The sequence below is a fragment of the Nerophis lumbriciformis genome, linkage group LG09 (assembly GCF_033978685.3).
Source record: "Nerophis lumbriciformis linkage group LG09, RoL_Nlum_v2.1, whole genome shotgun sequence".
Lineage (NCBI taxonomy): Eukaryota > Metazoa > Chordata > Actinopteri > Syngnathiformes > Syngnathidae > Nerophis > Nerophis lumbriciformis.
In genome coordinates, this window is record NC_084556.2 from 31,245,915 (window position 1) to 31,270,633 (window position 24,719).

The window sequence follows — 24,719 nt, forward strand, 5'->3', positions numbered from 1 at the left end:
CTCTCATCTGAATAAACAAGATGTAATCAATTTCTTGTCTATAGATCTTCCTTATGAGTGTCTAATATCAAAACTTATTTTTATCGCCAGAATTTCAGATGTCTTTCACTTTTCCTAATTCTGATGTTTGTCTAAAATACAATTGAATTTCTGAGGCCAAACACCATTGATCTATGATTTGCACATATTTAGAAACAATTTTTACCATAGAAAATGCTGTGTATCTCCTCGGTTTACAAATGTGACAGTAATGAATATGAAAACTAAGGGTGTACCGATACAAATTTTTCACTTCTGATACAATACCGATATTGCAGCCTTGAGTATTGGCCAATGTCGATATCAATCCGACACGATATCAGCGCAAATCATACTACTTGTATTATTTATTTTGCAGTCTGCAGGTTTCATTCAACATGTCAAATTTAAGACTTCTCAAGACCAAAATGAATACAATTTAAGATCCATCTTACAGACATACTACCAATAAAGTACAATGATGTGAAGGAAAATTGTTTTGTTTATTTCCCCATTGATCAAAGGAACAAAATGATTTTACTTTTATATATTTTGTGTGTTAAATCTGCAAAACCAATCCAAAGTAGGTCAGTATACGGTATTGTAAGCTATATAAACTTTGTGTTATACAAACCCCGTTTCCATATGAGTTAGGAAATTGTGTTAGATGTAAATATAAACGGAATACAATGATTTGGAAATCATTTTCAACCCATATTCAGAATATGCTACAAAGACAACATATTTGATGTTCAAACTGATAAACATTTTTTTTTTTGCAAATAATCATTAACTTTAGAATTTGATGCCAGCAACACGTGACAAAGAAGTTGGGAAAGGTGGCAATAAATACTGAAAAAATTGAGGAATGCTCATCAAACACTTATTTGGAACATCCCACAGGTCTGCAGGCTAATTGGGAACAGGTGGGTGCCATGATTGGGTATAAAAACAGCTTCCCAAAAAATGCTCAGTCTTTCACAAGAAAGGATGGGGCGAGGTACACCCCTTTGTCCACAACTGCGTGAGCAAATAGTCAAACAGTTTAAGAACAACGTTTCTCAAAGTGCAATTGCAAGAAATTTAGGGATTTCAACATCTACGGTCCATAATATCATCAAAAGCTTCAGAGAATCTGGAGAAATCACTCCACGTAAGCGGCATGGCCGGAAACCAACATTGAATGACCGTGACCTTCGATCCCTCAGACGGCACTGTATCAAAAACCGACATCAATCTCTAAAGGATATCACCACATGGGCTCAGGAACACTTCAGAAAACCACTGTCACTAAATACAGTTTGTCGCTGCATCTGTAAGTGCAAGTTAAAGCTCTACTATGCAAAGCGAAAGCCATTTATCAACAACATCCAGAAACGCCGCCGGCTTCTCTGGGCCCGAGATCATCTAAGATGGACTCATGCAAAGTGGAAAAGTGTTCTGTGGTCTGACGAGTCCACATTTCAAATTGTTTTTGGAAATATTCGACATCGTGTTATCCGGACCAAAGGGGAAGCGAACCATCCAGACTGTTATCGACGCAAAGTTCAAAAGCCAGCATCTGTGATGGTATGGGGGTGCATTAGTGCCCAAGGCATGGGTAACTTACACATCTGTGAAGGCACCATTAATGCTGAAAGGTACATACAGGTTTTGGAACAACATATGCTGCCATCCTAGCGCCGTCTTTTTCAAGGACGCCCCTGCTTATTTCAGCAAGACAATGCCAAGCTACATTCAGCGCGTGTTACAACAGCGTGGCTTCGTAAAAAAAGAGTGCGGGTACTTTCCTGGCTCGCCTGCAGTCCAGACCTGTCTCCCATCGAAAATGTGTGGCGCATTATGAAGCGTAAAATACGACAGCGGAGACTCCGGACTGTTGAACGACTGAAGCTCTACATAAAACAAGAATGGGAAAGAATTCCACTTTCAAAGCTTCAACAATTAGTTTCCTCAGTTCCCAATCGTTTATTGAGTGTTGTTAAAAGAAAAGGTGATGTAACACAGTGGTGAACATGCCCTTTCCCAACTACTTTGGCACGTGTTGCAGCCATGAAATTCTAAGTTAATTATTATTTGCAAAAAAAAATAAAGATTATGAGTTTGAACATCAAATATCTTGTCTTTGTAGTGCATTCAATTGAATATGGGTTGAAAAGGATTTGAAAATCATTGTATTCCGTTTATATTTACATCTAACACAATTTCCCGACTCATATGGAAACGGGGTTTGTAGATGACTAGGAATTTAACAATATGAAAAATGTATATCACGGTTATCATGACCAAAATGATCACAGTTATCAATATATTTGCGGTATTGTTGAATGTGCTCATATACACACTACTTATACACACAACAAAATATTTTGACCAAGTTATTTAAAAACAATACTAAAATAAATAGACACACTTAGAAAACTAACAATTTTACATGGTTTGTGTTTCTTATGCTCGTCTTAGTAGTTTACCTGTTTAGATAGCAAAGCTTTTATTCCATCCATCCATTTTATACCGCTTGTTTCTTATGGGGTAGCGGGGGGTGCTGCAGCCTATCTCAGCTGCACACGGGCGGAAAGCGGGGTACACCCTGGACAAGTCGCCACTTCATCACAAGGCCAACACAGATAGACAGACAACATTCACACTTACATTCACACACTAGTGTTGCCAATCAACTTATCCCCAGGTGCATGTCTTTGATTGTTTTTAAATATTGCTTTGTATTCTAGCACTTAAGACTTATTTAAATGAAAAATGCGTAACAAATAATGTGAATTATTTCTATTGATTTTTTCTGGAGGGCATCGTGGCATCTTACTCTGTTTGGACTGATCAGATAACGGACTTTCCCGTGGTCTGAAGTAATCCTCTCAGCTCTGGCGTTGGTCTTCCTTTAGTTATGACCTATTGTTTTGATTGAAAGTCGAATTTGCTAATTTTTTCAGCTTGAAAATATAATCTTCAATTTTGATAAGGTGGAGTGTAGACACAATATAAAAAAGAACAAAGAAGAAGATTACTTTTTCGGCGCATTGCGATGGGGGTCCAAGAATCTTAGGGCTCACAGCGCCCTCTACAACGAGTCAGGCATACTGTCTGCCGCACCCATTGACTTTTTTTTACTACGGTTTTATGATTAATCTGCGAGCCTAAACTCGTTACAGAAATACATTTCATACATTATTATGATTCTGGAAAGACAGAGCATATAATCTGAGTGTTTAAGAACATTTTATATGTGATATACCGAGGGTTAGCAAAAGGCCTAATTTGTGAAGTATTACACAATCTACTGAGTGGCACAGCTATGTGCTGCCTCACGACACGTCTTCTCTCTGTATTAAAACGGGACATACAGAAATTCTGCAATACGTATTTAAATTGTTATTGATTGATTGAAACTTTTATTAGTAGATTGCACAGAAAAGTACATATTCCGTACAATTGACCACTAAATGGTAACACCCATACTTGCCAACCCTCCCGGATTTTCCGGGAGACTCCCAAAATTCAGCGCCTCTCCCGAAAACCTCCCGGGACAAATTTTCTTCCGAAAATCTGCTGAAATTCAGGCGGACTCAGGTCCTCCACAATATAAAAAAGCGTACCTGCCCAATCACGTATAACTATAGAATGATGGAGGGCGAGTTCTTGGTTTCTTATGTGGGTTTATTGTTAGGCAGTTTCATTAACGTCCTCCCAGCGTAGCAACAACACACAACACCAGCAGTCACTTTTTTGTATACCGTAAAGCAGTTCGTCTGCCGTAAACAGCAATGTTGTGACACTCTTAAACAGGACAATACTGCCATCTAGTGCATTTGATGAAAGTACTTGTGTGCGTGCCACACAGCAATGCACCATCAGAGAGGGTGTTCAGCATGGTTCGAAAAATAGTGACAGAGAATAGAACAAGGATGGACAATTCAACCCTTAACTCAACAATGAGTAGATGAGTGTTATGTGTGTGTATATGTGTAAATAAATGAACACTGAAATTCAAGTATTTATTTTATATATATATATATATATATATATATATATATATATATATATATATATATATATACATATATATATATATATATATATACATACATACGAAATACTTGACTTGGTGAATTCTAGCTGTAAATATACTCTTCCCCTTTTAGCCACGCCCCCAACCACGCCCTGTCCCACCCCGACCACGACCACCCCCACCCCCCTTCCCCCAACTCCCGAAATCGGAGGTCTCAAGGTTGGCAAGTATGGTAACACCCGAATAAGTTTTTCAACTTGTTTAAGTCAGGGTCCACGTTAATCAACTCATGGTAAATTGTGGATTTGAATGGAAAAGAGGTTAATAAATACAAACCAGCTGACAAACATTCTATTTGGTTTATTGTAGTATTAAACCGTTTGTCTTTTCAACTACGACCCTACTTTTTTGTCAACTTCATTCTTATTGTAACCAAAGTTTGTCCAAACAACTGACATGGAATTCCCTCTGGGTGCAAGCTGCTAAATGTGTACTGTTGTCTTTGAGTTGGCTTTTGAGTTTTTCTCCATGATGCTTTTGCAAAGCGCAAAGCTAACATAGCTACATTTTCTTCTTCTTTTAGTTTATCAATCAGGCACCACAAAACAGACAACGTTATTTTTTTTCATATTAGAGTTTGAGGTTCAAGCAACAGGCTTTGTAGTTAGTCAGCGCGCAAACAAACACGCGCACACACACACGCAGCAAAAGCACACACTCAGGCATGTGCTCGTGCAGAGAGCAGTAGACAGGCTTGGTAGTACAAAGTTAGCGATTAATATTCGTTTTCACAGATTTTGGTGATTACTGTATTTTTCTGATTTTAAGGCGCACTTAAAATCCTTTTATTTTCTCAAAAATCAGCAATGCGCTTTATAACCCGGTGCGCCTAATGTACGGAATAATTCTGGTTGTGCTTACCGATCTTGAAGCTATTTTATTTGGTACAAGATGTAATGATAAGCGTGACCAGTGGTTGGCAGTCACTCAAGAGATGAGTGTAGACAGCAAGATGACGCCAGTAAACAACACCAAAACTTTAATTGTTCCATTGAGAATATCGAACATTATACATGGCGCTCAAAAATCCATCAACAATTTTTTAGTTCGACTTTGAAAAGCTATGAAGGTGCACTGCTTGATTGATTGTCTGTGTTTTACGGCTACTGTAGTCAGACTATGCTTCAATATAAAGTATGTAGGAGCATAGGAGTTTAATTACATCTTTAGAAGGTAGGGGTGTAACGGTACGTGTATTTGTATTGAACCGTTTCGGTACGGGGGTTTCGGTTCGGTTCGGAGGTGTACCGAACGAGTACACATGCTAGCAGCGACCGGGCTAGGATAACATGTAAAAGCCAGAGCTGGAAGACCCTCCTGCCTCGTTAAGATCTCCCGTTTGAGAACACTTTGGCTGCGCGATACAACAATGGAGGACGGAGGTTTGCCGACATTGTTCAGCAACTGCTTCTGACAACACGTCAAACATGTGTTGCATCTTTCCTGCTTCCGCCTCCCAGACCGTAGTCGAGGAGCACAGGGGAGACACTCCTCCAGGGCCGATGTATTCTCGGGGGCAACACCCTTCACTCTACCCGGCAGTGGGTCTCCACAGCTCCGGACTCCAGGGGAAATGACAAGTCCGGCAATTAGTTGCAAATCGTGGCTTTATTGAGGTCTTGCACACAGCCAATCCAACAAAACACTAGCCACTCCCCGCACTCACGCTACCGCTTGCTCACCTCGCACGCCCACACACTCACCTCACATGCTGTCACATATTAAAGGGCCACACACACACATACGCTACTCTCATAACACATGCTAACCCATTCGAAGCGTCACCACCGCATTCAAGCAGCCTCTCCTCGGCGAGTCAGGCAGGGTTAAAGCAATAACAAATGTTTTTATAGCAGCAGATATAAGTCCATATTGCATTAAAAACTAGATTTTGACCCGCTTCTATGGTGGAAGGACAACGAGCCCATATATCCTCTTACTGCCAAGTTAGCCAGGCTGGGGGGGAGTTAATCTGAGGCTGAGTTGACTTGAAACTGTTTAATGTTGCACTTTTTATATGTAGTAGAAAAGTTTTGTCATTTTATTTAATCTGAGCAACAACTTGATGCAGTTTAATGTTGCTTAAACAAGTTGAAAAACTTATTCGGGTGTTACCATTTAGTGGTCAATTGTACGGAATATGTACTGTACTGTGCAATCTACTAATAAAAGTCTCAATCAATCAATCAATCAATCAATCAAAAAAAGCACTTTATATGTAGAAAGGTTTGTTAAGAAACCATTCTGAGCCTTATCATATTTAGTTTTTATTTTATATATGTTGACCACATTAACCCTGGCAATGGACCCTGTGTGTATATGTATGTTATGCCATTGTTTACAAATTTGGTAAATAAATAACCAAAAAATTTATATTTTGTTGATTTCTCACTGTACCAAAAATGAACCGAACCGTGACCTCTAAACCTAGGTACGTACCGAACCGAAATTTTTGTGTACCGTTACACCCCTATTAGAAGGTCATAAACAGGCTTGAAATATTTTATTATGAAATGTTTTATTTATATATATCTATATTAATTATATTTAATATTTGATTCCTACTTCACATAAATTCTTCATCACGGTCATGTCTGGAACCATCCGCTTGTCCCACTCGGCCAATTACGCAAATTATGTGATGACGTCATATTTACACTGCCACGGCCACACCCCCACAGTCACAAATAGATTGGCAATCTGTAGGAAACACCAATTTCATACCATTTATATTTAATTCAAATGATTGATATGTATATACTGGTGAGAAATTCATAGTACATTTTTGATTCCGCCGCCTAAAAAATCGGAATCAAGAATCGTTGGGAACTGGAATCAAACTGAGGAAAACCAGAATCGTCTAATTTCAAACGATGCCCAAACCTACCGTGGGTAATGGTTTGCAAAATGCCCTTTTTAAAAATTGCTTTCTGAAAATGTTCCAATTGATTTGGAATCATGATAAAAAAAATAATGGCGATTCGGATGTGTATTGATTTTTTTTCTCAGGATCCTTACCAAATGTTATCATTCATTTCAAAAGGGTTAGAAGGGTAGATACTATACTTTTTAAATATTATTTGCAATAATGTAGGTCAGGTCATGTCAGGGAGCATGCTCATATGTGCCTAAATGCCAGCAGTCCTCCCCAGCAACTGCTGAGGCAGTCACACAGTTGCCCCCATTAATTTGTCTCCCCTAAGTATTCTTTTGACACCCACTGTGTCTTAACCACCCGTCAGGTGCCCTAACAAAGAGGCACACCACAGTGAGCCCCTTAATGTCTTAGTTGGCATTCAACAATGACAATACTACTGACCACACTCCTATTTGGGTCTGCTTAAATAGAAAATACAATTTATAAGCCTAAACACAGATAATTATGACATATTAAAATAAAATAAAAATAATGCAGTAAAAATAAAGCAATTAAATAATCAAGCTTAATTGGTCACATGAAGTTCATCATCAACAAGCACAACAAAGTATGCTTTTTGATAGAATGACGCACACAACCTGTGTGTCCATAGCAATAATTCAATCATTATCAACAACAACATTGCGAGCAGCAATATGAAAGCCTCACTTAAAACCCCTGCCAGGTCCCACATACGGCCATCCTCCCCCTTCAACCTCTTCTAAAAACTTCAATTAGGACACAAAGGCTGACAAGAGGATCCCCTCCCTAACCAGCCCCACCTCAACCACAGTAGGCCTCGAGCACCGCTCTTTGTCTGCTCTTATGAGCCAGCTGGAGAAAACACACACACACAGCCGTGTGTTAATGTATCTCTGTCAAGGCATTTAGAAATCCGTATTTATGTATAATGATGAAGGGGGAAAATACACCTGCATGTTTTATGAACAATGAATACATAGAGATTTATCGGAAGGGAAAAGTCACCCAGGCGTAGACAAAAAACAGCACTGAGGCCCTTCATCAAAAATATATTCATCTATTTTACACATCCTTTGTCTTAAATCTGGGGCAATATGCAACACAGCACGCTCACGCACACGCACAGGTAAGTGCAATTGCTTTATCTGTTGGGTAAGTTTTTGTCTCCTAATGAAAAAGCTCCACACAGCAGAAATGGCTTATTCTGTATAAACGAAACATTCACTGTGCTCATTGTGTGTGCCTGCACAATGTGTGCTGGCAGATGGGTATGTACAGTAGCATGATAAAGTGGCTTGATAAGGCTGACACACCAGGCAAAAGCACATTTAAAATACTTATATTTTACAAGCACGTGATAAGCACAATCAAGTAAAATCATCCATGTGTGTGCCACTGAAAGAACAATAAGCAAAAAAATTTGGATTGTCAAAGTTAACACGGGATTAACGCACGTGCTCCCTGACTCCTTTTTGACCCTCGGTCCATTCCGTAGCGTGCAAAATGTAATAGGGTTCAGTTACTGTTGAGCCACAAGCTCGAAAATAGCAAGCAGAAATGCACAAAGAAAGGAGGACATTATGGAAATCTCAGATCGAAAGCCATGGCAAAGTGTTCTCGCCGTGAGACAACATCATCGGGACTCCTGCTGGTGCACTTTGCTGCTTGTAAAGAGGAGCTTTTATACCAATCACACACTTTCGGCTTCTCAATATTAGCGCTATGCGTCACATCCAGTCTAACCACCAAAACAATGAAATTAATGAAAAATCGTCTTACATTACGATCATGCTTTGTCAAATATGTTTTATAATGTGACCTGTGGTATTTCTACCTAAATAAATGTTTCCTGGCAGACTGAAATAAAATGTATATTATTTTATAATCTGTTCTGATTGGTAGTCCGCAATTACAGAATGTTTAGCGGGCTGATTATTAAATTGTATTAATAAATAGAGAAGGTAAAAACATCATCATGCAGAAATATGAATACCATTAACTTGTACAACATGCAAAGTACAGAATTTTAGAAGCATTCATTCAGGTAGAAATATCTAAGATTACATTATCAAACATCTTTGACAATAAAACCATGATCGTAATACACATTTTGTGTCATTTATGCGTGAAACTGGTATCTAAACATGGTGTAGCTCCTCCTTTGAATGCAAGAGCTCCTACAGCAGGAATACAAATTCTGTATTGCTACAAAATACTAAATCTGTCGTGTTTATGTCCTCCTTGTGTTGAGCTGTTTAAAAAAGCATGTTTGGAAAAAAACATTTCATTAAAGCAAACTAATTGTCCAGACCTGGTAAGAAAAAAAAATACAATTATCTGTCTAGGGTACACTTATTAATAAAGAAAAATTATATTTAACTGCAATTAATCGGGGCTTCACGGTGGCAGAGGGGTTAGTGCATCTGCCTCACAATACGAAGGTCCTGAGTAGTCTTGGGTTCAATCCCGGGCTCGGGATCTTTCTGTGTGGAGTTTGCATGTCCTCCCCGTGACTGCGTGGGTTCCCTCCGGGTACTCCGGCTTCCTCCCACCTCCAAAGACATGCACCTGGGGATAAGTTGATTGGCAACACTAAATTGGCCCTAGTGTGTGGATGTGAGTGTGAATGTTGTCTGTCTATCTGTGTTGGCCCTGCGATGAGGTGGCGACTTGTCCAGGGTGTACCCCGCCTTCCACCCGATTGTAGCTGAGATAGACTCCAGCGCCCCCCGCGACCCCAAAGGGAATAAGCGGTAGAAAATGAATGGATGGATGGATGCAATTAATCGCAGTTAAATTATTTATTGTTTGACAACCCTAAAAAAATTAAAGGCCATACTTCATCCAAACAATAGAGCTGCAAGAAACCTGTCTTACTGCTCGCTCTAACTCTAAAGGCAGTAACATTTAAATTAGAACCTTTTCCTGATTGCAAATATGATCATACACACTTTTTTTGATGAAAATATACTTTGATCATTTAAAGTCAAGAACCATGATAAAAGTGAAATAACCTATATATAACCTCTCATATAATACAGTATCTACAGCATACATCATTATCCAGTATTGATACAGTATCTATACAAAATCCAATTATGAGCAGAGACGCAGTTTTTCCGCAAGTTCATATTTTAAATGTGATACAATTACCCTTCCTGTTCTGTCAAGATAGCACATTTAAAACACCCATTGACAAAGGTTCAATATTTGAAGACGGTCGCTGTTACCTACCATAATTTGGGGTAATAAATGTTATGTTTTGAGCTGGTAACCGACAACAAAATCATTAATGGTGTAAGGTAAATAAGAGATCAGGAGAAGTGTTCAATTCAGTTATTTTAGCTGCATAGATACAGTATATATTGATATAGAATAGAATAGGATAGGAGAAGATGGGATAGGATAGGATAGAAAATACTTTATTTATCCGACAATTACTAAATTATTTGGTTGCAGTGCAGATTCAAAAAGTCCACAAAAAAATATGTATTAGAAGTAGCCTAAAAGTCACAAGTTCCACCTTCTATGAAGGGATCAAGTTTGAGCATTTTGAACATGTCTGCTTGCAAATGTGGTCTTCACCCCTTGTTGTGCAGTCCAGGAGGGATTTAAACCAAAAGATTAAAAAAACACATGTTAAAAAAATAAAAATAAAAAAATAAAAAAGGGAAACATTTAAGAACACAAAGGAAGACATTATAGAGCTGAGAACTGCTGCAATCATCTGCCGCTTCAGCGGCACAATTTTTTTACATACAGCAACAAAAAGTAGAACGCAATTAAAAACAAAAAACAATTTATAAATAATAAATACATATTGTCCACATACCACTGCACCATGCCTAGATAAATAATAAAACCGCCATCTTAACACCCATGTATACTGCGGTAGCCTCCGCGGTGTTCCATGACATCGTCTGCTGGCGTGGGGCAGCACGGTCAGAAACAGCAACACACCCAATAAATACAATACATTCTTCCTGAATGTATCATTTACCGCATAATAGCTGAATCTTTTTACTGGTACACTTAAATAGCGCGATAATATCCTATCGCTCCGTGTACACACTGTCCTGTAAAAGTATCATAACTCTGGGTGGGCAGATCAATAGTACCAAAAGGTAGTATCAGCATCAGATCAATATTTTTCAGTTCTCTTGTATGTTTATTTTCATAAATACCTGTGGGGTTTTTTTGTTGTGTAGTTTTTGTTATATTTATATTCTGATATATTGTTTGCACACTCAGGAAATAAGTGCTTCGAAACATATAGGCTTTGGAGGCAAAAAGCCATTTGAGAGCCTATAGTATTGTTTGTGTTAGTATATTTTTAACTATTGAATTTATTTTGCACAGATAAATGCCCCTTGCTGTGCATATGCTCTGTATTTACTAGGTATCGGATTGATACCAATATTTGCAGTATCCTACAAGTATCCAATCCCACCCGATAAAATAGTTAAATTATGTAAAATTCTGTCTTGAATAGCAGAAGAAAACACAACTCAGTTTTATCAATGAAGAGGCAAAAAGTATGTGCAAGGAAAAAAATGATTGCTGCTGTTTTATAACATGACATTTCAACAGATAATGATTTCCTGCCATGTAAACTAGGGCGCGATAAGTGTATGTATGTGAACGAGTGTGTGTAATTAGGCCACACAGCCTCTAACCAGCCAATCAAAGGGCTATCCCCCCCATTCCACCATCCTCCCACCTACATATTCGCTGATATAGTCAGATACCCCCTCACCCCACTGCACGTCTACCCCGCCAATGCTTCCCCAATATTTTGACTCTTCTCCCAAGGGGGTGAAGGGGGTGTCTGTTAATAACACTAATTTTCCAGTCATCAACATTTGTCTCCCCCCCACCTGCTCCACTCAGCTTGTCAAGGGAATACTGACTAGGAAATGAGAATTAATAGAAATGTGAAATATTCTACACTCCCCATCCCCCACTCAACTCTTCAAAGATTTGCCAACATGACGACATGTTCATTTGTGTGCAAGAATGTGACTACGTGCGGGTGCACAGCTTGTGTAAGGCTTTGACGACGCACCGCAACAAAGAGTGAAATAATAAAATAATTGAAGTATTAGTAATTCTGGAATGGCCTTCCCAAAGCCCAAACCTCAAACCTATATCCTCTTATCCTATAGCAGAGGTAGGGAACCTATGGCTGTAGAGCCAGATGTGGCTCTTTTGATGACTGCATCTGGCTCTCAGATAAATCTTAGCTGACATTGCTTAACACGATAAGTAATGAATAATTCCGCTGGTAATCACGATGTTAAAAATAACGTTCAAAATATAAAACATTCTCATGCATTTTAATCCATCCATCCGTTTTCTACCGCACCTGTTCAAGAAGTAACAATGTTATTAAAAATAATTAGAGACGTATTATACTCTACAAATGTTGGTCTTACTTAAAAAATGCACGCATTTAGTTATCCATCCATCCATCCATTTTCTACCGCTTGTCCCTTTCCTGGGTCGCGGGGGGTTGCTGGAACCTATCTCAGCTGCAGTCAGGCGGTAGGCGGGGTACACCCTGGACAAGTCGCCACCTCATCACAGGGCCAACACAGATAGACAGACAACATTCACACTCACATTCTCACACTAGGGCCAATTTAGTGTTGCCAATCAACCTATCTCCAGGCGCATGTCTTTGGGGGTGGGAGGAAGCCGGAGTACTCGGAGGGAACCCACGCAGTCACGGGGAGAACATGCAAACTCCACATAGAAAGATACCGAGCGCAGGATGGAACCCCGGACCTTCGTATTGTGAGGCAGATGCATTAACCCCTCCACCACCGTGCTGCCTGCATTTAGTTGTGTTCAGTGTTAAAAAATATGATATGGCTCTCACGGAAATACATTTTAAAATATTTGGCTTTTATGGCTCTCTCAGCCAAAAAGGTTCCCGACCCCTGTCCTATAGCGTGGATTATCCTGAAAAGCCATGTCCGTGCCAGGAAACTAACCAATTAAAAATAACTTTCAACAACTCTGCCAAGAAGAGTGCCATAGTACACAGTGCCACAGCCAGAAATTATGCCAAAGGCCTATTATAGCTACAAAAACATGAATATGTATTGCAGTGTTTTCCACAGGACTGAAATCCATTGTGGCAACAATGGAGGGGCATGATTGTGTTATGATATAATCGTCAAATTTGCATAATTGGCAAATTTGAAAAAAGTGAATAAAAAACATGCAAATCAGTCTCCAAAAAGGAACAAAAATCCATGAGTAAAGGAATAAGCAAACAAGTGATGAAGTTAATTTTACCTGGAGTATTTACCAGATGGTCACTATTCTGCATGCACACTTAACTGCACACTTAACTAACGGTAAAGCAACTCAACATTGATCACGAGTCATGACTATACAAATATTAGCAATGTGTTACTTCCTTTGGGTGTTTTGACCTTTCCTCACTTCACACTGATATTAACTTAAGTTTATATTACTAAAAACAGAGAAGAAAAAGAGCAAAATACAGGTAAAAGCCAGTAAATTAGAATATTTTGAAAAACTTGATTTATTTCAGTAATTGCATTCAAAAGGTGTAACTTGTACATTATATTTATTCATTGCACACAGACTGATGCATTCAAATTTTTATTTCATTTAATTTTGATGATTTGAAGTGGCAACAAATGAAAATCCAAAATTCCGTGTGTCACAAAATTAGAATATTACTTAAGGCTAATACAAAAAAGGGATTTTTAGAAATGTTGGCCAACTGAAAAGTATGAAAATGAAAAATATGAGCATGTACAATACTCAATACTTGGTTGGAGCTCCTTTTGCCTCAATTACTGCGTTAATGCGGCGTGGCATGGAGTCGATGAGTTTCTGGCACTGCTCAGGTGTTATGAGAGCCCAGGTTGCTCTGATAGTGGCCTTCAACTCTTCTGCGTTTTTGGGTCTGGCATTCTGCATCTTCCTTTTCACAATACCCCACAGATTTTCTATGGGGCTAAGGTCAGGGGAGTTGGCGGGCCAATTTAGAACAGAAATACCATGGTCCGTAAACCAGGCACGGGTAGATTTTGCGCTGTGTGCAGGCGCCAAGTCCTGTTGGAACTTGAAATCTCCATCTCCATAGAGCAGGTCAGCAGCAGGAAGCATGAAGTGCTCTAAAACTTGCTGGTAGACGGCTGCGTTGACCCTGGATCTCAGGAAACAGAGTGGACCGACACCAGCAGATGACATGGCACCCCAAACCATCACTGATGGTGGAAACTTTACACTAGACTTCAGGCACCGTGGATCCTGTGCCTCTCCTGTCTTCCTCCAGACTCTGGGACCTCGATTTCCAAAGGAAATGCAAAATTTGCATGGTTGGGTGATGGTTTGGGGTGCCATGTCATCTGCTGGTGTCGGTCCACTCTGTTTCCTGAGATCCAGGGTCAACGCAGCCGTCTACCAGCAAGTTTTAGAGCACTTCATGCTTCCTGCTGCTGACCTGCTCTATGGAGATGGAGATTTCAAGTTCCAACAGGACTTGGCGCCTGCACACAGTGCAAAATCTACCCGTGCCTGGTTTACGGACCATGGTATTTCTGTTCTAAATTGGCCCGCCAACTCCCCTGACCTTAGCCCCATAGAAAATCTGTGGGGTATTGTGAAAAGGAAGATGCAGAATGCCAGACCCAAAAACGCAGAAAAGTTGAAGGCCACTATCAGAGCAACCTGGGCTCTCATAACACCTGAGCAGTGCCAGAAACTCATCGACTCCATGCCACGCCGCATTAACGCAGTAATTGAGGCAAAAGGAGCTCCAACCAAGTATTGAGTATTGTACATGCTCATATTTTTCATTTTCATACTTTTCAGTTGGCCAACATTTCTAAAAATCCCTTTTTTGTATTAGCCTTAAGTAATATTCTAATTTTGTGACACACGGAATTTTGGATTTTCATTTGTTGCCACTTCAAATCATCAAAATTAAATGAAATAAACATTTGAATGCATCAGTCTGTGTGCAATGAATACATATAATGTACAAGTTACACCTTTTGAATGCAATTACTGAAATAAATCAAGTTTTTCAAAATATTCTAATTTACTGGCTTTTACCTGTAAGTTTCCAAAGTAATTCTCATGAACTTGTAAATAAATACACAAACTCTCCCACTATTTTGTATTCTGTGTCACCATGGCAACAGTTGTATTTTTTTGTTTTGTTTTATAGCTATTTTAATAGTGTTGAATATAGGTGATAGGTGGGTGGAGAGTAAGAATTATTTATTCTCTATAACAGCGCGCCACTGCTGTATGGTGGCTTTCAACATGCTGGTTGTAAAGTAGTGTTAAACTGCATTTACTCTCTTCTTGAATAGTACACACACATTAATAGTGTTAAAACCAAGTTGTTTTTAATTGGCAGGTGGCCGTAAAATTGCGAACCTTCTTTCACATGGTAATCAAAATGTTATGTTTATTTAAATTCAAGTAAAAGCATACGTGTATGCTGTCATGTTAGCATGTGTTTATATAAGGTGAGATGATTGACAACTACTGAATTTGTATTTAAAAAAAGAATGTCATAGACTTATTCATTATGTTCTGCTAATCCTGTTTAGGGCCCAGTTGACTTTAGGCAAAAGGTACAAAAAGAACACCTTGGATTAACAGTCATCAAATCACAGGGCACATATAGAGAATCATTTACAGCTATCAAATTTAGAGTCTCTAATTAACCTAGCATGCATGCTTTTGTACAATGAGGGCAAACTACAACGGCCCGAGACACGATATAACCATGAACCTCCCGGGCTGTTAGTTATATGTGCTGTCGGATGTTTTGAGTAAATGTGTGTTAATACTCAGAGGATGTGCCAGTATTTATGGCATGTAGTTGGCAACACTAAATTGGCCCTAGTGTGTGAATGTGAGTGTGAATGTTGTCTATCTGTGTTGGCCCTGTGATGAGCTGGTGACTTGTCCACGGTGTACACCGCCTTCCGCCCAAATGCAGCTGAGATAGGCTCCAGCACCCCCACAACCTCGAGAGGCACAAGCGGTAGACAATGAATGGATGGATGGAATACGTATTTTACAATCATCCCTTTGTTTCAGTAGTGTGGAAGGGGTGGGCCCAGACAGCAGGGACCAGCAAAGAAGATACATTATTAAAAAGCTCTGGGTGCACCAGTGATGAATGTCTTGCTCGTTCAATGGAACTTACTGCAATCATCAGGGGTATTTTTTTATACTGTGTGGTACCGGATTTTTATCAGCAGAATACTGTAGAAATGGCCTTAGGGATGATTTTGATGTCAACTACAAAAGTTTACATACACTTGTAAAGAACATAATGTCATGGCTGTCTTGAGTTTCCAATAATTTCTACAACTCTTATTATTTTGTGACAGAGTGATTGGAGCACATACTTGTTGGTCACAAAAAACATTCATGAAGTTTGGTTCTTTTATGAATTTATTATGGGTCTACTGAAAATCAGACCAAATCTGCTGGGTCAAAAGTATACATACAGCAATGTTAATATTTGGTTACATGTCCCTTGGCAAGTTTCAGTGGAATAAGGCGCTTTTGGTAGCCATCCACAAGCTTCTGGGAAGTTTCTGTTGAATTGTTGACCACTCCTCTTGACAAAATTGGTGCAGTTCAGCTAAATTTGTTGGTTTTCTGACATGGACTTGTTTCTTCAGCATTGTCCACATGTTCTCAATGGGGTTTAAGTCAGGACTTTGGGAAGGCCATTGTATAACCTTAATTCTAGCCTGATTTAGCCATTACTTTATAGCTTTTGACGTGTGTTTGGGGTCATTGTCCTGTTGGAACACCCAACTGCGCCCAAGACCCAACCTCCGGGCTGATGATTTTAGATTGTCCTGAACAATTTGGAGGTAATCCTCCTTTTCCATTGTCCCATTTACTCTCTATAAAGCACCAGTTCCATTGGCAGCAAAACAGGCCCAGAGCATAATACTACCACCATGCTTGACAGTAGGAATGGTGTTCCTGTGATTAAAGGCCTCACCTTTTCTCCTCCAAACATATTGCCGGGTATTGGGGCCAAACAGCTAAAGTTTTGTTTAATCTGACCACAGAACTTTCCTCCAGAAGGTCTTATCTTTGTCCATGTGATCAGCAGCAAATTTTAGGCGAGCATTAAGGTGTCGCTTCTGAGCAAGGCCTTCCTTTTTGCATGGTAGCCTCTCAGTCCATGGCGATGCAAAACACGCTTGCCTGTGGACACTGACACCTGTGTTCCAGCAGCTTCCAATTCATTGCAGACCTGCTTTTTGGTGGTTCTCGGTTGACTCTTGATCATCTAGACCAATTTTCTCTCAGCAGCAGGTCATAGCTTGCGTTTTCTTCCTGATCGTGGCAGTGACAAATCTGTGCCATGCACTTTATACTTACTAACAATTGTCTGCACAGTTACTCTTAGGACCTTAAGCAGCTTTGAAATGTCTCCAAGTGACTTTCCTGACTTGTTCAAGTCAATGATTCGTTTTTTCAGATCTGTGCTGAGTTCCTTTGACTTTCCCATTGTCGCGTTTGTAACCGAGTCTATGACTGCATCACATGAGCCTTATTTAAATGGCCTCAGAGAAGTCAACAGGTGTCGTCAATCATAATCACTCACATGAAGTTAAGAGGCCATGCCATGAAGCTAATTTGATTTGATTGTAACTTTTCTACATCGCCAAAATTGATAATGTATGTTGCTGTATGTATACTTTTGACGCAGCAGATTTGGTCACATTTTCAGTAGACCCATAATAAATTCATAAAATAACCAAACTTCATGAATGTTTTTTGTGCTCCAATCACTCTATCACAAAAAAATAAGAGTTGTAGAAATGATTGGAAACTCAAGACAGCCATGGCATTACGCCCTTCACAAGTGTATGAAAACTTTTGACCACGACTGTATGTGCTGTTAGAGCAGCTTGTTAATCAGAGTGAGATTACACTATGAAAATTGTTTATCTAATTTTACCTCAGATTTCAGTCTTATACTCCCTGTGACTATATTGTCATACAGTGTGAATGTGTGTGTAAAATAGGACAAGTCCCCCGTTTTGCATATCAATAAAAATGCTAGGATAAAACAATTGGTGTGTGAATCCTGTGGTTGTATTAAACCTGCTTCTAATTTATGATAATTGAGCACTGCCCAAGAGAAATAACTGCATATTTCTATAAAGGCAGGTAGATGATTGGATTAAGGGGACGTGTTTGTGTATGAGTATACAAAATTCTCCCCATGGCAAACTAATTATTTTGATTTTTCGGAGTAAATGTAAAACTCAGTTGAATCATGGTCTGATTGTGCGAGCAATAACACACAAGCGTAAACAAAAATACCTCTCATGTGTTACTTATGTTTCATGCTCCTTCTTGTGTTTCTTTCAAAAATCATCAGACTACAGCCTTACCAAAACAGAACATAATGGAATACTGCACTCTAGTGTAACGTTTCTGCCAGCACACATTCATAAATCCTGACACTGTCAGGCTGTATGTGATAAAAACAGAGTTAGAAGTGATGCAGGGTGATTCGGAATGGTCAATATTCAATGAAATAGTATTTATTTATGAGATAAACAACAAGAGATGCATGTGTCACATATGATGCAATCATGATGGTTGGTTTTGCTGAATCCGTTCTTTGGTAAATGAGCAACATACCAAACAAAGGATTTTGTTTTGCTCCTAAATGAAGACCACATTTTTTGTACACTGAGTGAGGATATTGCGCCAAAGCAAGGATTGTATTTATATATTTGTATTTACAATATGAGAACATCTGTCATCACACCATACGCGCCTTAACGTCAATTTTACCAAACAAAATGAGGGACAATGTTACCATTTAGTGGTCAATAGTACAGAATATGTACTGTACTGTGTAAACTGTACTGTTTCATACAATGTATTCTCTTCCTTTGCAATCTACTAATAAAAGTTTCAATCAATCAATCAAAACAAGCGGTAGAAAATGGATGGATTACAAAGATTACAAGATCTGACATATTCAAAATCTCTTTGACAATCACCTAAAAGTCTTGGAATGTAAAATAAAGACAATATCAGGTATGAGTGGTAACTTGTTCAGGGTGTGTTCGGGTCATGTATTGAAAGTGTCTTTTTTTGAGAACGTTCTGACACTTATTAATAAGCACGTAAGTTCTTATTTTATCATCATTTTAAAAATATCGACTTACAGTATTTCAGCTTCTGTAGCTATATTTGTATGTTTGTATGCGTAAACAGCCCGGTTTCCAATTGCATAAGCATAATCTAAGTGTGTTAATCTGATGTTTAAAAAGCCACACACAATCTAAATAAGGTCTAATTATAATTACATGTGTTGCAGAAAGCTTATTTAGAGTCAGTTCATGCAATTTTGTGGTTATCTTTAGTGCAGGTAAGCTGTCTGACTGTAGAACACTGGCATGGAAAAAGGATATCTGAAAATTCAGAGACATTCACACAATGTTTTCTATAGTCATGCAAGGGAATTTTGTCAAACGCCTATCTCTCATTGACACAATAATAATGAAATATGCTTTGCAAAAGCAAAAATATGCTGCTTCTGCTGCGTTTCCTGTGTGGTTTATACACCTTTTTCTTTTAAACCTGTAAACCACCATAGTTTCAAATGTTAGCTGTAGCATAAGGAAGCTTGGCTGCAACGTTGCAGTGGTTTTCACTGGAAAGTACCAGGTTCAATCTTCGTAATAAATGTGCAAGAAAAAAACGCTTGCTAAACTTCACTTTTTTTGGAATTTTGCCTATAATTCACAATACTTATGAGAGACAAAAATACTTATGTCTTTTTTTAATGCATTCTAACTCTTAAATAAATAATCGTAAATAAAAGTCTACTTACAATGGAGCCAATGGGAGCCATGACATCAATGTGTCTATTGCGTTTATTCCGGCTGTTTCAAGATGCACAATAAGGAGGCACTTGAAGAAAAATGGGCTGCATGGTCGAGTCGCCAGAAGAAAGCCATTTCTGCGCAAATGTCACAAAGTATCCCGCTTACATTAAGCCAAACAGCACAGAGACAAGCCTCAAAACTTCTGGAACAAAGTAATTTGGAGTGATGGCTTTCTTCTGGCGAATCGACCATGCATCCCATTTTTCTTCAAGTGCCTCCTTATTGAGCATCTTGAAACAGCCACACCACAATTTTTCAGATAGTCCTGTATTTCAGCTAAAGTTATTTGTGGATTTTTCTTTGCATCTTGAACAATTTTCCTGGCAGTTGTGGCTGAAATCTTAGCTGGTCTTCCTGAATCCCTCATTTTCCACTTTTTAATCAGTGTTTGAACACTGCTGATTGGCATTCTCAATTCCTTGGATATCTTTTTATACCCCTTTCCTGTTTTATGCAGTTCAATTACCTTTTCTCGCAGATCCTTTGACAATTATTTTGCCTTACCCATGACTCAAATTCCAGAAATATCTGTGCAGCACTGGATGAAAGCTGCAATGATCTGTCAGAAGCCCTCTCTGAAGAATGGCCAAGAAATCATAAATTCTTCCAGGGTATGTAAACCTATGAGCACAACTGTATATATATATATATATATATATATATATATATATATATATATATATATATATATATATATATATACACACACACACACACACACACACACACACACACAGGTAAAAGCTAGTAAATTAGAATATTTTGAAAAACTTGATTTATTTCAGTAATTGCATTCAAAAGGTGTAACTTGTACATTATATTTATTCATTGCACACAGACTGATGCATTCAAATGTTTATTTCATTTAATTTTGATGATTTGAAGTGGCAACAAATGAAAATCCAAAATTCCGTGTGTCACAAAATTAGAATATTACTTAAGGCTAATACAAAAAAGGGATTTTTAGAAATGTTGGCCAACTGAAAAGTATGAAAATGAAAAATATGAGCATGTACAATACTCAATACTTGGTTGGAGCTCCTTTTGCCTCAATTACTGCGTTAATGCGGCGTGGCATGGAGTCGATGAGTTTCTGGCACTGCTCAGGTGTTATGAGAGCCCAGGTTGCTCTGATAGTGGCCTTCAACTCTTCTGCGTTTTTGGGTCTGGCATTCTGCATCTTCCTTTTCACAATACCCCACAGATTTTCTATGGGGCTAAGGTCAGGGGAGTTGGCGGGCCAATTTAGAACAGAAATACCATAGTCCGTAAACCAGGCACGGGTAGATTTTGCGCTGTGTGCAGGCGCCAAGTCCTGTTGGAACTTGAAATCTCCATCTCCATAGAGCAGGTCAGCAGCAGGAAGCATGAAGTGCTCTAAAACTTGCTGGTAGACGGCTGCGTTGACCCTGGATCTCAGGAAACAGAGTGGACCGACACCAGCAGATGACATGGCACCCCAAACCATCACCCAACCATGCAAATTTTGCATTTCCTTTGGAAATCGAGGTCCCAGAGTCTGGAGGAAGACAGGAGAGGCACAGGATCCACGTTGCCTGAAGTCTAGTGTAAAGTTTCCACCATCAGTGATGGTTTGGGGTGCCATGTCATCTGCTGGTGTCGGTCCACTCTGTTTCCTGAGATCCAGGGTCAACGCAGCCGTCTACCAGCAAGTTTTAGAGCACTTCATGCTTCCTGCTGCTGACCTGCTCTATGGAGATGGAGATTTCAAGTTCCAACAGGACTTGGCGCAGGCACACAGCGCAAAATCTACCCGTGCCTGGTTTACGGACCATGGTATTTCTGTTCTAAATTGGCCCGCCAACTCCCCTGACCTTAGCCCCATAGAAAATCTGTGGGGTATTGTGAAAAGGAAGATGCAGAATGCCAGACCCAAAAACGCAGAAGAGTTGAAGGCCACTATCAGAGCAACCTGGGCTCTCATAACACCTGAGCAGTGCCAGAAACTCATCGACTCCATGCCACGCCGCATTAACGCAGTAATTGAGGCAAAAGGAGCTCCAACCAAGTATTGAGTATTGTACATGCTCATATTTTTCATTTTCATACTTTTCAGTTGGCCAACATTTCTAAAAATCCCTTTTTTGTATTAGCCTTAAGTAATATTCTAATTTTGTGACACACGGAATTTTGGATTTTCATTTGTTGCCACTTCAAATCATCAAAATTAAATGAAATAAACATTTGAATGCATCAGTCTGTGTGCAATGAATAAATATAATGTACAAGTTACACCTTTTGAATGCAATTACTGAAATAAATCAAGTTTTTCAAAATATTCTAATTTACTGGCTTTTACCTGTATATATAGTTTTTGGTCATTGTATTCATTAACGTGAAGTTTATAGCTTCACGCTTGTGCGTGAGATAGATAGAACTTCTACTCGCTAAATGCGGTGAAGGCCGCTGGCTGTTCAGTTAGAGCCTACCCGTGGTCTGGGCGGGATATGTGGATAGGCACTTTCAAGTCGAAGAGTAGCTAAACATTTGACACACCGAGCAGCAGAGATATATTGCCAGCTGCTGTGCTAAGTTGCTACAAGGAGAGATATACGTTCTCAAGCAAATTGGTGTATGTCTAAATAAAGCTGTAGTCAGTCACCAATAGCCAAATGCAGTCGGTGACCAAAACATTGCATAAATCGGTAGTTGAGAAGTCCGCACCATAGCCGCCATATTCTTTTGAAAAGTTTGTTGTGTTGCATCGTTGTGCATCAGAGAAGCCTACGTAAACACGCAAGGGGCGGGGGTTAAGTCAAAGAGAATGCCCTGTGCTGCACCCGTCAGGTGCAGAGAAGACCAAACAGCCGTAACAAAGACACATCAAAAGATACCGGTATGGTGCTATTGTCTCAAATATATCTCTCTTTCTAAACTATATCGGCAGCGTGGCGAAGTTGGGAGAGTGGCCGTGCCAGCAATCTGAGGGTTACTGGTTCAATCCCCACCTTCTACCATCCTAGTCACGTCCGTTGTGTCCTTGAGCAAGACACTTCATCCTTGCTCCTGATGGGCCTGGTTAGCGCCGTGCATGGCAGCTCCCGCCATCAGTGTGTGAATGTGTGTGTGTGAATGGGGGAATGTGGAAATAGTGTCAAAGCGCTTTGAGTTCCTTAAAAAAAAAAGGTAGAAAAGCGCTATACAACGCATTTACCATTTACCATTTATATCGGTATCAACTTTAGCCTGATAGGCTAAAATTCCACAAAGGGCAGTTCCCCTCTAAGAATTTACTATTATCAACACTAACAATGTTGAATAGCTATTGTTTTTACAGGGGTTCCGACAGACACTTTATACCCACATAGGGGTCTGGTCACCTGACACAATATGCATTTTCTTTCAGCTGCACGGAAGTTAACGGTAGTCAGATAACCGCACTGCAACCCAGCATCATTTCTATCATTATCATTATCTTTAAGTATGTAAGTCATTAAAAACTAACTAAATTTGCTTCAACTGCTACTAGCAGAATTGCTCAAGTGGTTTGTTTGACTTCATCCAGACCACCAGCAGGCAGCAAGGGAGCAAATTGTGTCTAAAACTATGAGCTCAATTGAATAGCGGAAATGCCTCCCTATCATGATCCAGAGAGTTATAGGGTCCATTTGCCTGTGGGTTTGTGTTTACACACACCGACTGGCTGCATGTACGGGTGCAACGATTTGTCAACAAGGTCAACAAATATCGACAATAAGATTTGTCGCCGACTAATTCCTTTGTTGACAATAATCGGGATTGTCATCACTCATGTTTTTCCATACGGAAGCGAGTCACAACATTGCAGGAAAGACATGTAAAGTGTGGGAAATGTTTACCTTTATCTTGTTAAAGACAAATACTTTGCTTGTTTTGCAAAGCGGACCTTGTTTTTTTATGGCAGTGCATCTGTGATATGAGAACATTTGAAGCAGAGGCATGATATTAGACATCTGGCGGATGTGATTTCAACTCAAACGTCATTTACACACACAGATACACACCCACTTACACACGCACGTTAGACCATAGGCACCACAGTGCCGATATCATAAAAAATAACTATACAATATATGAGATAGCTAAAATGTGCATAATTAATTATGTCTATTAGATTGTTTAAAATACCAGAAGTTAATCAATAATCAATAATATACCTGTGTGAAGATTTTATAAATCATCCTCACAAATACTTGTTTCTTTTTGAGGAAGTTAGGTAGCTCTGGTGTTTGTTTTTATTACTGCTATTTTTACTGTATTACACTTTGTTTTTGTCAGCACTGGCTGCATATTTATTTTGTTTTCGTAACAGCATAATGAGCAGCACAGTTACAGTATACATACATATTTCTGAATGAATTAGTCATCTTTCGTTAATTAGTTAGCAAGCACATGCCTAAACATATCTTAAACAGGCTAAATTAGAGCCACTGAATAGGTTTATGCTTCATAATCAAGTTTTTTTTATTGAACCTTTATTTAACTAGGATAAAAAAGAAAAACAATCCCATTGAGAAAAAACAATAATTAGTCGACTAATCGTTAGGATAATCGATGACTAGTCGAATATCAAAATAGTTGTTAGCTGCAGCCCTAGTTGCATGGTCAAAGTGGTCTTTGGGTGGTGATAAAATAAATGTGTCCCCCTCAAACTATGATCACCCACTGATGCCTATTATGGCACACTGTGGTATTGTTTCCCTATACCAGTTGTCTGAAGTAAAGGTGAAAGGTATAAAAAGTCAAATTGAATAAAGCCGAAACAAAAATA

At 39.2% G+C, this 24,719-nt stretch overlaps 1 protein-coding gene across 1 annotated transcript in view; it reads right to left on the bottom strand.

Annotated features, from left to right (window-relative positions):
- The window catches only part of abr (ABR activator of RhoGEF and GTPase), a 230,510-nt gene that overhangs the window by 187,205 nt on the left and 18,586 nt on the right, over positions 1–24,719 (bottom strand). The gene's annotated exons all lie outside the window — the stretch shown is intronic.